Here is a 14,466-nt window from a genome sequence, read left to right as displayed (position 1 = left end):
TAAGAAAGGAAATCAGAGCTGCTAGAAGGGTTAAGCACCCACTGCACTCACTGCCTGCTCTTTGCTGTTCCATGCATTACCTTTACAAAATATTTCAGGGGATTTTGGTGTCTAAAGCAGTTGAAGTATCTGAGTCATTGCATTAAAACCACTATAGTAAAAAATTGAGGCTGTCTTGTATTTCCCAAAGGGCTGATTTTAAAAAAACTCTTTCGATATTCCTTTTCTTCAGGGATGAGTGCTGCAGCAGGCAGCTTTTGCTTTCCTGCTCCCATTTGTGATGGTCACTTGGAAATCCTTGGCTGCAAAGAGGTCTTGACTCTCATGCTGGAGGATTCTCCTTTAGATTTTTCCAGGATGGTGGTTGAGGAGGGCTCATGGAAGCAATRCCTTTGAGTTCCCTCACCCTGAGGAAGCAGCTGAATCCCAGTTTGTTATTTCTTGGCTGGGTGCCGTGGCTGCCACGGTGTTGAGAGTTTCCCTTGGGATGTATTTTTGGTGAAGGTGCCAGTGGCTGCTGTGCATCATGTTGCCACATCATGTTCAATTGGCCCTGACATTTCATGCTGTTAGAATTCCCTGCCCAAAGAACTTGTGTATCCCAAGTGGATTTGTGCAGGAAATTGTTTTTTCCTGTTTTATCCAAGGAGGAGGTAACTCTGGGCATGCACAGTAACAGAACTTTGATCACCCTCTTAAAAGTGATGAAAATGTAATTGATTTCAGCAACTTTTTTTTTCATCAAATAGGAAATTAAAAACAAGTTGTACCTTCAGAGTCACCCTGTTGTTAATCCAATATTGTGGCAACACAATTACAGCTGCCCCAGTGTGGGGTTGGCACAGCAGGATCCGGATACTCATGGCATTGAGGATGGAAAGTTAGAAAACCTGGCAGTGCTGTGCAGAAAAGCAGGAAAAAGCTTGGGAAACTGTGAGATAATGTACAGAACTGGAGGGGCAAGATGGACTGAAAGCTGCCACAACAGTAATTAGTGCTGTGCTAATAATCAAGGATCATCAAGATTAACATTCTCATAGTTCAGCTCAGTTTGTACTTGAGTTAAATATGTCTTCCWGCATCTGTGGGTTGGGATATAGCTCTAGAAATTTGTCCTGTGTACTGGGGCATTGACTTCTGCCATTTATTACTTGTAACTCCATTCAGATCTCAAGGATGTATTTAACAATCCCCTGTGATGTGTTGCACTGGATTTGTTGTGACGGGAAACAGAACAACAATCAGAGCATCCCAATTCAGTTTGTCTTTTCTGCTATTAGATATCTCTGTGCCTTGGGTTTATACCCATCCTTTTGTGCCAAAGAGAGAGCTCAAAATATACAAAATCTGGTTGCAAGCAGCARGTTGGGAGCTGGCTTGGGTATTCGGGCATGTCTGCACAGAGGCAGTGTGGGTCTGAGGTAGGAGAGCTGTTGTCTTGGAACACTGTCATGAAAATAAATATATTTGAGCTCCTCGGGGAYCAGATTAACTGGTCCCTTGTTCCATATTAAGTAGAATTTGTACATTTCCCCTGCCTTTTTATTGTGTCTCTTCGGGGCTGTATCAGCAGCTGCTTGGGTAAGTTCCAAGCGAGCGTGGCTGTGCAGCCACTGAGCACTGAGAAAACCCAGCCAAGCAAACCCCGTGCTTCAGCTTCTGCTATGGATATTGAGGGGGGACATGGAGATGCCTAGGCTGGGTTTTGCTGTGAGTGTGCAGGATCCATAGTGCCAGCTGGGATGCCAAAGWAGTTATAGCAGCAGATTCTGGCAGAAGAAAAGCTTGAGCTCTTGGGGGATGRCCCCTTTCTCTCTCTGGGTCTGGCTTCTGTGGTGACCCACTGCTGCTGAACCCAGTTTAGCTCCCACAGTGGCATCAGCCTCCAGAATCCCAACGCAGAAGGAGCTCCATGTGGCCTGCCTTGAACAGGATYCTCAGACTTTGCTTGGAGAAGGTGTAAAAATGTTGGCAGTTGTGAGCTCCTTTCCTAAACCCCTTGGTTTTAAAAATGCTCCCATTAGAGGATGGCTCTTTTCTCTCTCCTAACCAAAGCTCTGCAGCACTGGGCTGCCTCCAGAGCGTGTTTCTCCTCCCTCTTTTCATTAGTTCAACCATTTTCCTCCTCCAGGGCTTGTCCAGACTTGGCACAAAGGTGCTAACACACTTGTACTGACACATTTCCAAATGAAAGATGACATATTTTCAACTGAGCAGCTTTATCTTTTCCTGCTAACACCTGCTAAAAAGCAGCTCCTTCTGTCCACACTGGGATTTGAAAACCTGCTTGTTCAAATATTTTAGCTGACACGTTTCAGAAATGCTCTTTTTGCTGCCATCAGGCTAGGCAGTGCACAGTGGGCTGTGTTCCCTCCCCACCTGCRAGTGGGGCTGACAACAAAGTCTGGCTGATTTAAATAGTGCAGAATCAGGTTCAAATTGAGTGAAAAGCCCTGTTTACTTTCACTTAGCATCTGGGCTGGGGTGGGAGAGAAAAGCTTCAAAAGCCAGGCCATTCACTACAAACACCGACCTCCTGCAATTTAACACCTCTTTCAGCTGACCTTCCAAATGAGAACAATTTGTCCTGACATCCATCTTCCTCTTCTATTCCTTTCTGGTGGTTCTTTAGCTCAGACTCATTTCTCTTGGCCCATCTATGTGTATCTAAACCTAGTCAGAAAGGTGATTTTTTTTTTTTAAAGAAACTGGCAACAGGTATCTCTGGCAGGGTGCACTGCCTCCCAAGCCAATTGGATTCAGCTCCTTCCTCCTGCTTTGAATAAGGTCAGGTCAGAATTACCTGAGGTCTCATCCCAAAAATCCTTCAACCTCATCCACATGTGGAACTGCTTGKGTAAGTAAAGGAAGAGCTGTGGGAATGATGGCTGCAGGGCTGGGCTTGGGAGTTTCAGGCCTTTTGGGTAAGGAATCATGGTTCACTGCTTTCTGCACTACTCACACAGGATCCAATCAGCAGAACAACTCTGCTAAAAAAAGGGATGAGTTAAGGCTCAATAATGATGCCCTGTCTGGGCTGAATCTCCCCGAAGTGAGCTCACTGACAGCACTCGGCCCTCGGGTGATCACGGTGGGTGTAGCAGATCCCTTCTTGGGAGTAAGGAAGAGCCCAGTGTGGAGATTAACAGAGTCCTGCCATTCGTTTAGGGAATGGATAACAAGATCTTCCACCACTCCTCACGATGCATAAGGAATGTAAGACAAGGTGCTGGATCCTGMGTCCAAAAATTTAGGGAGAGCTCTGATTAATTTCAGAGAAAAATCTGGTAGAACCTTGTGCGGTCTTCCAGATTWTGCAACACCACCTCTTACCTTGTCCCCATCCATGTCATGCCCCAACCACACCTGCCCAGGCCTTGTTTTGCCAGCCTGGAGCTCCATAGCACCTTGCTTTGGTGGGAGCTCTGCTGAACTTGGAAGCCTTTGTTGGGAGGGGAGCACAGCCAAAGGGAAGTCATAGAGCCAYGGAATCTTAGAATGGCTTGGGTTGGAGGGGACCTTAAAGCTCATCAAGTTCCAACCCCCCCTGACACAAGCAAGAACATTTTCACTAGATCAGGTTCCTCAAAGCCCCACCCAATCTGACCTTGAACACTTCCAGGGATGGGGGAAGGTTTCACAGGTCTCAGAAAGGGTGACAGATAGATGGGTGGTGGGGCCAGGTGGGGTTAGCTTCATCATTGCCAAAAGATAAGAAACCTGGTGAACATTCCTTCCTTAAGGCCATGATTTGTATCCATGTGTTTGGTGGTGGGAAAAAAAAAACCCATTCACTGAATATAATCTAGAAAGAGGACTTTGCTTCCCAATATATTTCCTTGAAGCTACTAATGTTCAATAGTATTAACAGGGAAAGGAATGAGGGAAAAAATCCTCTCTAATTACAACTGCAGTGAGAATTGACTGACATTAACTGGGTTCATTGGTTTTCTAACATTGTCCCCTACAGCTACAGATGTAAGCAGATAACTCTGTTTGTTTCAGCTTTCATAGCTTCAAAGATAGTTTTCATTTCACATTTTTTTCATTTTGCATAGGAGCAGGATAGAACTGTTGGAGTGGAGTCCTAAAATGGAATTTTTAAATGTTACTGGGTTTGGGTCAAGAATTTAATTTAAAAGAATCTGCACCATACCATTACACTCCTCTCAGATACAGATTCCTCCAGCTTCAACAGCATCTTCTCCAAATAGATGTTCAAACATAAATGTTGTTGCAGGATGGTTGTGCTTTGATGTAGTGACACATTTTGAGAAATTGGAGATTTTCAGTGTGTTCCCCTTGCTGCCTTGAAGTCCCTCTGTRCACAACATTTGAAATCTCATTTCACAAACCTCTATTTCTGACAAACTTATCCATGGYTCAGCAGTCCCATAAAGATGCTTGGATACATTCCCTCACTGGATTCACTAATTCCCTCACTAAGAAACTGAACCTCTTCTCCTAAATATATTTGTAAGGCTGTAAGTCCACTTTAGCCATTAAAAGCAGATCTATTCACAGAACAGATGCATTTTCCAAACAGATTTATCTTAGAGGGATGACTGTGCTCAAGTCAATGGAGCTAAGCCAGTCTGCCCCCATAGGCCCCTGTTTTAAAATGAAGTGATGAAAATGGGTGACACAAATGATAATTGCCTGCTGGTTTTCATTGCCCTGAGCTCACTGGTTGCTCCGTGTGTTTTTTTGATCAAAGTGAGGCATGGATGGGAATGGTTGGCTGTTCCTCACAAATGTTCCTCTCGTTCCTCTCGTGGTTCCTGTGCTCGGTCCGTTTGTTGCAGATGCATCCTTGACTATTCACACGTCGTTCAGATCTGGAGTTTTGAGTAACCACAAGTTTTGATTTGATGTGAGGAAGGGCAGCAATCACGGTGCTGGGAAGCAAAAGGCACTGTTTGTTTTCTGATGCTCACAGGGATTCCTGTTTTGCAGCCACAATGTGCGTATTTCATAGCCGTGTAGACAGCTCCTGTCAATTAATGTGAATTACGGCTCCAGAAGGTTCCTTCACCATAAACCTGCAGYGCATTAACTCCTGAGTTTCAATCCCTGCCTGTGGCAAATTCATTGATGCAGATAGGGATCATTTTGAACCTCATGACTGGRAAGACTTTCCTCATGTGGGAGGCCTGTTTCTGATGCTGGGGGACACTTTCGTGTCTCTTGGGGACACTTTGCATATCAGATTCAGGCTGCAAGCTCCTCCTGAAGCGTGTGGCTTCTTGCCTGCCATTCTGTTCCCAGCCAGAGAGGGAAAATCCCTGCCCCTGGCATGGCAATAGTGGCACAGGCTGGAAAACCTGGCCTACCCATTTGTGTGGAGAGCAGCTGAAGGGAGAGGAGAGCTCCTCCCAGCACAGCCCAGGATCCCCCCAAGGGACAGCCCAAGAGCTCATCTAAGGATAATCCAGGAGCTCGCCTGGGACAAACCCCCAGCTTTCCCCTCTCCTTCCTCCCACCTTTGCCCCAGCTCAGGTGGTCTCCTGGTCCCTCCTGAGCTCTAGGGCTTGCCAGCCCTCTCCCTCTCTCTGAGCTGTTCACTCCCAGCCCAGCAGGCTCTTTGAGAGGTAGATTAGTTTTTTATTGGTCAAGTGGATGGAATAGGCTCATGGAATAGTCTGTGTGTGGCTAGGAGGTGGGAGATGGGCTGAGGGGTTGTGTGAAGCCCATCTTTTCAAAGATCATGAGTTAAATTGGCTTTGTCTTCTGGCAGTGCAGCCTGGGAACTCTGGACTCTTGAAGACCTCTTGGTAACGTTTGACAGCTGCTGGGAGAAAGGATTTTCAGGTGTAAACAAGAGTTAATCTTGGAGAGCAAAGGGAGATGGGTGCCTGCAGGGGCTGTAGCCATGCAGATAACGCCCCAGCTCGTGTCTTTTAACAGAAAGGAATGCAGGGTTTGCTTATTTTCACAAGCAGAAAGAGTGGAGAGAACTCTTTCTTTTTGCCTCCACAGACTCGGTGCTATGTGTGGGCATTTAGGCAGTGTTCTCAGCACTCCACTGTGGAGGACAGATGGATTTCAGGTGGTGGTCCTGAAGTGGGGCTCAGCTGAGCTGCCATCTCCACTCTGCTGCAGRTCCTTTTAGAGCCCCTGGTCCTTTACCAAGTGTCACTGTGATTCAATTACCACCTTTGAAACTCAGGCTAGGGAAAGCACTGATCCAGGCATTGATTGCAGTGTATGAATCTTCTGCCTAGGGGACTCGTAAAAGCACCTGGGCTGGAAGATAAAGCAAAATTTGGAAGGCTGGTTAGAAATTTCTCCTGATTGTGAGGAAAAGGTAACTTCTGCAACATGGATTTTTCAGGCTATMGGTCCAAGTTCCTTGCAACACCATCTCTCTGGCTTTTCTCAAGCCRAGGCAAATCTTTCTGAATCTGATCTTTTGGCTTCCCTGCTTGCTCCCCCTGCAGAGTTTTCCTGGGCAGCTGGGTAAGAGTCAGTCWGCCAGAGGAGCCACACCAGCTGCTCTGTTCCACAATGTCAATGCAAAGCAAACCAGAAAAACTGGCTGAGCTGCTGAGGGAAAGAGCCTCCATGGGCTGGTGAATCCTCTGGTKGGGTAGAGTCAGTGCAGGACAATTGCCAGCACATGGACTGGATTACTGATGGGTGCTACCAGTGCCTTTACTCTGATGTGTGATACCTGAGCTTGTGTAGGTGTAGTTCAGATGAAGACAGGAACCTTCAGAGACCTTGGATGGTGGCCTGTGTATGGATGGAGGTGGCTTTGCTGTGGTCTGCAGCTCACCAAGTGAAGTCCAAATGGATCTGATGCTCACAGGTTTGTTCTCTGGTGCTGCTCTGAAGCTGACTGACCTCTGCTGACCCCTGCCACAGCTGAAGGATAATTTCTTTGCTGCAATGAAGTGCTGTTGCAGCTTTTTCATCTCCCAGCTGGGTTACAGATTCGGTGTGTGTAATTTGGACCTAACAGGTGCTTTGCAYGGAGTGTGTGTAGGGCATAAGGAGCAGTTTGAGGAAAYATCTWACAGGMASAGCTAGGTTTGTTAGCTCCTTCTGRMCAAGAAAATATTCYCAAGTGTGTGGTATTGTCARCKKGAGCATTTGCAGCTCATCTATGACCTGCTTGCACAGGTAGAGTGCCTGCAACCACTGGAGAGGGAATGTGTGCTTTTCAAGTGAATACTATGAGACAGCATTTGCAGCTGGAACCTTTACAGCACTGGCTTTGGGACAGCAGTTTGATGGGGAGTGGGGTGCAGGACAGACCCCCCAGGTCTGGGGAAGTGCACAGGGAGGGCAGTTGTGATGGTGAGCATGGCTGATGCATACACACAGGCACAGCCTGCTCTGGTGTCCAATAAGCCCTTTGTAGGCAGCTTGCYTTGCTAATTCATCTGGAAAACAGCCTCCAGAAATTCCCAAGACAGTTTGGAGCTCCCGTTAATGCCCAGTTCTGTGGAATTTTCCTGGGAATGTGCTGCACTACCATTGCACAGAGCTGCCCTGGCTGTGAGAAGCTCCCACTGAGGTGGGTGTTGACCCAGCCCACACATTTATAACCTCAGAAAGWTTTTCATTTATTCAGTGGCCACCGAAACTGGTTCCTTTGCTATGGCTTGTCTGTTGTGGGAGACTGCCTTGTGCTGGAAAGGATATTATCCGACATGCCTTTACTAGCACCATGTTAAACRCTGCTTTGCCCAGCTGTCCTTGCTKCTGCCAAAGGCAAAGTAATATTGAATTCTGTGGTGGTGTTGATCTAATCACACTAACGAATATATTTGCTAAGGCCAACTTTTCCAAGGTGAACTTTTCCACTGTAGACATAATCTATAGYTCCAGACAAGTTAAGGAGAAATAAATGATTCACCTCTAGCTGGTGTCTGTGCTCACTGTGGTTGTAATTACCAGCTGCTTTTACAGAGGAGAGCATTGACCCATTTACCTCAACAGCACTGTTAGTAGGAACAATGGGGGAACTTGGAGAAAAACTTACTGCTTCCTCAGTTTCTTTTCCTGCATCAGGACAGGTGGGATGCAGGCATTAGGAAGATGGTGAAAGCCTTTGTAGGCACAAAGCAAGGAGCTGAGAAGCGTGCTCTTGCCCTCTCATTCCTTGTTTTTGCAGGCCTGACCCTGTGCAATGCATGCCCTTTGAAGTAACTCAGTAAATTTTCTAGCTTGAGTCAGGAAAGTGGATTTTGAAAATTGTTTCACTAAGCTCTAACTGAGGCCAAAATGTGCATAAGGGTTGCTACTTGTATCTGCAGTATGGGATCAGTTATCACTTGGTCAACCCAGCTCATGGCTGAAATTTTAGCTTTTCCCAGGATGGAGAAGCTGGGGCTGCCCCATCCCTGGAAGTGTTCAAGGTCAGGTTGGATGGGGCCATGGGCAATCCAATCTAGGGAATCTACCTGGCCATGGTAGAGGGGTTTGGAACCAGATAATCTTTAAGGTCTCTTCAAACCCAAACTATTCTGCAATTCWATGGTTACCACTCCAGTACCAGAGAGATCCACGTGTAACGGCCTATTTAATCTTACAGAGATTTATCCATTTTATTAAGCATGACAGAGATGGAACTTGARCTGCATTCAAACAAGCCAGTAACAGTTGTTCACTCTTAACTTTCTCCTGSAAGCCAAAATCAGCACATCACTTCYTGTGGGAACCACTTCTGAGAGTCACAGGGGGAGTGTGGCTGATAAGATGCACAACTCTGAGGGTGATTGCAGGACTTCCCTGCACACAGAGCTGTTCCAGGGCAGTCCTTGTGATCACAAAAGGCTTTGCATGGGATGGTCTGGAATTTGAGGGAGGAATACACTCACTCAGCTTCTGGCAGCATCCCGGAGCGTTTTAGAAGGTGGAGATGATGAAACAGTGAGTGAGGCAGTTGGGCAGGATCTGAGGCACCGCCATCGCTTATGCCTGGATGCACTAATTGGTAGGAGACTGGAGGCAAACTTAAATAAAAACACACTGCACAATTATGAGAGATTAAATCCAGCTGGATTTGTTGAAGCTGCAGGAGCGAAGGGAAGAAGCACACGGCTGCAGTTTGAGTAGGTGCTACAAAAACTCTGTCCATCAAAYTTCCCTGACACTGAGTATCCCACCGAGGCAACTCCTGGGTACCCATCTGAAGGTGGCTCAACAAATGACCCCTTTAGTTTAACTCTTGGACCAGCTGGGTAACTCTGTGAAGAATCCAGTAAAAGTATTTTTAGAGATATAAGTGGAGGGGTCTGGAGGTCAGAGCTGGGTCCTGGAGGGCTTGTGTTCATTTCTGATTTTTCACCACAGCCTGTGCCATAGCAGCAATTTAGAGGGCAGGGGTTGGCTGCCAAGTGTTTAAATAAAATAATGCTTAAATAAAATAATGCTTCAATAAAATAGTGAAACTAGAACCAAGAAGCCCAGGAAAGGCTTTCCACCCATGTCTGAACAGAGAATGTTGTTGGCAACCTGTTGAGAACTCACAGAATSTGCAATCTCAAAATGAATCTCTGAAGAACAACAATCAAATCATAGAATCATATAGGTTGGAAAAGACATTTAAGGTTGTCAAGTCCAACCATTAATGCAGCTCTGCCTGGGCCACCACAAAACCAAGTCTTTAAGGGCCACATCTGAATGTCTTTCAAATACCTCCAGGTATTTAAATGCCTCCAGGGATGGTAGATCAACCACCTTACTGGGCAGCTGGCTCCCAGCAAGAACACTGGGTCATTTCAGAGGAGTTCTAGCAACAAATCCAGCAAAACTAGACATAAGGTAAAAAAGTATTTGGTGCTTTCATAAGGCTGAAGATCAAGTGTGAAGCACAGAAGTGACTGAAATAGCACCTCTCACAGAKGTTTTAGTGGCCAGTCACTACCACAAATTTAAAATGCTGTTCTAYTCCAAGCAACATCAGCATCAGAAAGAAGGGAAGAGGGAGAAGTGCATTTAGAAYTGAACCATTACCTGATTTTGCAAAACTTACAGATATTTTCATGTCTGAGGTTTGTCTTAAAAACACCTTTTTCGCTCTATTTGAAATGTGAGTGAAGAGCAGAATTGGGAACTGTCATCTTTGCTTCCTTTCTTTGGGACCTTAGATATTTAGGTTGTGAGACTAAATGATTTTTAGGTGCTGTGAAGGGAAGCTGTCAACATCTCTTGGAAAGCACCATCCAAATTAAACAATGAGAATTCAGATAAAAAGGTGTCTAACTGATAACTTAGACTGGAAAGTAATCAGAATTAAAAGTCCTSCTTCTTTGGGCTGGAATTGTGAATGTGTGGGTCTGTTAGTATAGAAAGCTGCTATAAACCCTATACCCTGTGTGTGTCTGGCACATCAGAGTGTCTTTGCCATGCCCACTGAAGCAGGACTCCTCGTCTTCCATGGAAATTCAGTCTTTGGTGTCAGAGGTGGGCCACCACCAGGGAGCTAAGGAGAGCTGTCTAGTTGGCCAGACAGCCCATTTCACAAAAGCCAAGGTGGAAGCCCAGATGGAAATCCATCCCTCAGGCTCTCCCTGAGCATGGATTCACATGGGAATTGCAGTTCCTAGGGTGTTCTGCATCCACCCGCTCACTCAGTCCAGCACTGACCAGGATAATCACAATAAACATTCTTTGAACCATATTTTATAGAGGGAATGGCAAGTTTTTCACCTTAACTGACTGGGCTTAGCTTCTTTCATTTTGCAATCTGTTTTCCAAACTACAGCAGTGTGAGTTTGCTCCTCTTAATTCTGCAGTGAGAATAATTTATGTGGAATGCACTTTCCCTCCYGTTAAATACTTTTTCTTAGCATGTCAAGCGTGTACATTGCTGCTGGCAAAAAGCAACCAGACTTGTAGAAAGAAAAATTTCTGAAGAATGTGTGGGGTGTTTGGGTGGAGCAGAAATGAGCAGATGTTCCCACAGAACAACAGGGTTTTATGGTGAATGAGCAGAGGTAAAGCCCTGGCTTCAGGGCAGCTGGATGTGTTAGATGTGCTCCAGTGTAAGAGTCACAGATGCAGCAGGACTGCAGGAAAAATAACTGCTGGGATGTGACTGAGCCCTTGAAATGCTGTGTCTGGGTGTTTCCTGCTGAGGGAGATTATTGGGATGGTTGGACATGGGATTATTGGGATAATCTGTGTCCGGCTCACATCCACCCTCAATTGACAGTGTTTAGTTTTCTGAAGCAAACTGACTAATGTGGGCTTTAATGCCAGGCAGAAAAATGCCTGTAAAAAGTTTCAAACTTGAGCATTTGAAGATGAGCCACCTAAATCCACATTATTTGGAAACAGTAAAATTACTTTTTATGGCTTGTAATTAGTTTTGTAAGTGGGTGGTCAAAAAATATGAAATATCACTTTCACTTCATCCAGACAAGGTCAAGAATCTCAGAATCTAATCCCCCACTCCGTGCCAGTGTGGTCCCCATGTCCCAGCTCCTAGGGCTACTGCTGCAATGTGGTCAGATAGTTAACAAAGCCATTGCTTTAATTTGCAACATATTGAACCTCTCAGCCCTTCTGAAAATATGTGCCTTAGCTTCAGTGTCTGTAAACTATGGTAATTAGCTGTAGGAACCCATCTTTCAAGTTTGACATCTTTGGCACCATCCTAAAAGATTACTCAGATAGAGGAAAAGCCCCTCCYGTGCCCCCACTTGTCACTGGACCCTGCCTACTTCTGTGTTCCTGGGAGATGTGCTGCCAACTCGCCCTGCTCCTTGAGCTAGCATTGTCCTACTAAATATTAAATTTGCAGAAGTCTTTCAGCATCTGTAAGATGTGAAAATAGAGMTCTTAATGATTAACCTAAATGATTCTATGATAATAATATATTTTCTGCTGAAATTCCCACTCTGTACRTTAGATGCCCCACCCAAAATCTGCTCCACTGGTGCCTGAACTTTGAGGTACCTAAGAGGAATGGTGTGGATTGTGCTTCTGGAGTGTTRCTGAGAGCTTGGTGATATCTGATTTCCCCTGACTTGTTTGTATCTTGCTCATGCGTGCATTCTGCACAGAAATCTGACAAATTTATAGCTGAACTAAATTAAGATGTTTTGCCTCATCTGATAGTTAATGTGAACCAGTCACACCTTTGAGGCTGGAATTAAGTGTTAGGTTTCAGTCACTGTAATTAGCAGTTGCTTGAAATGATAGTTAAATCCGTTTTCTGAGCCAAACATATCACTCAGGTACTGAGGAAAGAAAAATAAACACAGATCAGATCAGAATTAGATTTGATCATTTGGCATTATATGCAAAATAAACTGGAAACTTTGAAAGGCAAAGGGATGTGGAAGATCTGTCCCTTTGTAGCCATGATTGTCCCTTCTCAGAGGGATAAGAAAGCTGTGTTGTGAGCCATGGGACTGTGCTTGCTTTGTCTTGTGTAGCTGAATCCTGAGGGATGATGTGGACTTTGCAAAGGAGTGATAGGAACATTTTCAGGTCCTGCACTTGCAGAAAGGGGCTGTTGCTTTGCTTTGCTTTGAGTCAGCTGTGAGAAACACCCCAGATCAAGACCACAAAACTGCAAATTCCTGAGTGAACAATGACAAACCAGGTCCTGAGTGCCCACACAGCTCCCCAGGACACACTGAGTGGGAGAGGCTGCTCTGGAGATGTGCTGCSAGCAGGCAGGAGCTAAACTCACTGCTGGTACTTTCAGACTCTTGTTTGGATGCTGATATCCCGACTGAAACACCTTGTGGTCAGCCAATGACAGTCATTTTAGACATAGCTCTTTCCTGCTGAGAGTGTGAAATGTCCCCTGCAGCTCATGGACACTTGGAGACCAAGGACAAAGCATGGGGCTGTAAGAATGGTGAGGTCTCAAATTAAAATTCTGTGGTTTTTTTTCCCCTTTGCAGGATGATCACAGGCTGACTTGTCAGTGAACAGCCCCAGCTGCAGCATATTTCAAGGGTCTTGGTGCTTGCATGGAGTCACAGTGATGTGCCAAACCACCCTGGAAGTGTTTAAAAGGCTTGTGGCACTGAGGAATGTTGTCTGGTGGTGAACACGGTGGTACTGGGCTGACTGGTGGACCCAGTGATCTCAGAGGTCTTCTCCATCCTCACTGATTCTGTGTGTCTGTGATCAGCAACACTTCAATACCGGGAGGCAACATTGCACCTGAGCACTCACCCCTAACGCTGCATCGCTTGGCTGCTTCATTTCTCAACTTTAGTGTTGCATAAACAACTGTTTTTGTGCCCTGTTCTACGTGCTCACACAYGCACAGAGGCCCTGCTTCTCCAGTCCCTCCCACACAAGCGAACCTCTCTCAACTTTGCTGGAGATTCTGCCTAACACCTGAAATGATGGTGTTTTACAGTGTTCTGTGACAATGAGGATGTGTCCCCCTTTTGGAAGAGCTGCCCACTCTCCTTGGGCTCATACAGTTCTTGTATTCTTCTGTGTTCATAAAATCCATGAGATTCACTGATCTGGGCAAGGCAAACATGAGTTTGTACTCCTGACATGAGGATTGTGATGTATTCAGACAAATACCAGCCAACCAAAATTATTTTGGATTCTGTAACCCCAGAGAAACCTCTTTTGCCAATAATTTCTTGCCCTTTCTCTACCTTGTAAAAATGTCTTAAATTCCACTTTTGAGTGGAAGACTTGGAAAAGTCATGCCAACATAATGTTGTTATGAATAAAGCACTTACCTTCCTGTTTTCTGAATATCCAGTCACAGCCTTGCTTTTGCACACCAAATTTCTGAAAATTAAAATCACTCTCAAAGAGTAAAAATTGATAGAGGGGTTTTGCATGAAACAGACTTGGTATCTGAAGGCTCTCACTGGCTCAGGTGTCTTAACTCGTGTTTGTAAAGGAAAAAAAGTGATCATCACACATAAATAGTAATTGGGATAAAAATAGAATGTGTATGTATCTCCTACACTCTKAGACCCTTTTGATGAAAAAATCTCATCACAAGTAATTAGCAATTAGGGGGTAGAGTTGGAGGTGAAGGGAAGTGCATCCAGAATGTTTCAGCCCATCTGGGACTTCCTCCAGCTGAAGGCAGAATTACAGTCTCAGTGGTAAACATCAATAAAACTGGTAAGCAATACTAAAATAATCAATTTTCCCAGAACTTTTACCTAGCAACAGAACTCTTCCTATGCTGAAATTGTACCTAGCAACCATATAGATATAACCATATATTAATAACAATGTATTTGTTAACTAGTGGGGATAAAACACTTGCAGAGAAAAGTGGAGTGATACCCACTTGGCAGAGCTCCAGGTACACCCTCCTGTCCTCTCCACAGACATTGATCTGAGCAGAAACACCAATTTTCTGCTATYATTGAGCTGTAGGAGGTCCAGCTCCACTCATCCATCATAAACCTCTTTGCTCAGCCTGTACAAGGGGAGATGGGAGCTCCTTGGCCATCCTCTYTTGCAACCTGGAGTCAGCAGTCCTGTCTGGATCTCAGTGTTGGCTCA

Source organism: Malurus melanocephalus, unplaced genomic scaffold (genome assembly GCF_030028575.1).
Source record: "Malurus melanocephalus ecotype Western Australia unplaced genomic scaffold, MMel_1.1 scaffold_214, whole genome shotgun sequence".
NCBI classification, from domain to species: Eukaryota; Metazoa; Chordata; class Aves; order Passeriformes; family Maluridae; genus Malurus; species Malurus melanocephalus.
The sequence above is the reverse complement of the archived record's forward strand: the minus strand, read 5'-3'. Positions refer to the sequence as shown.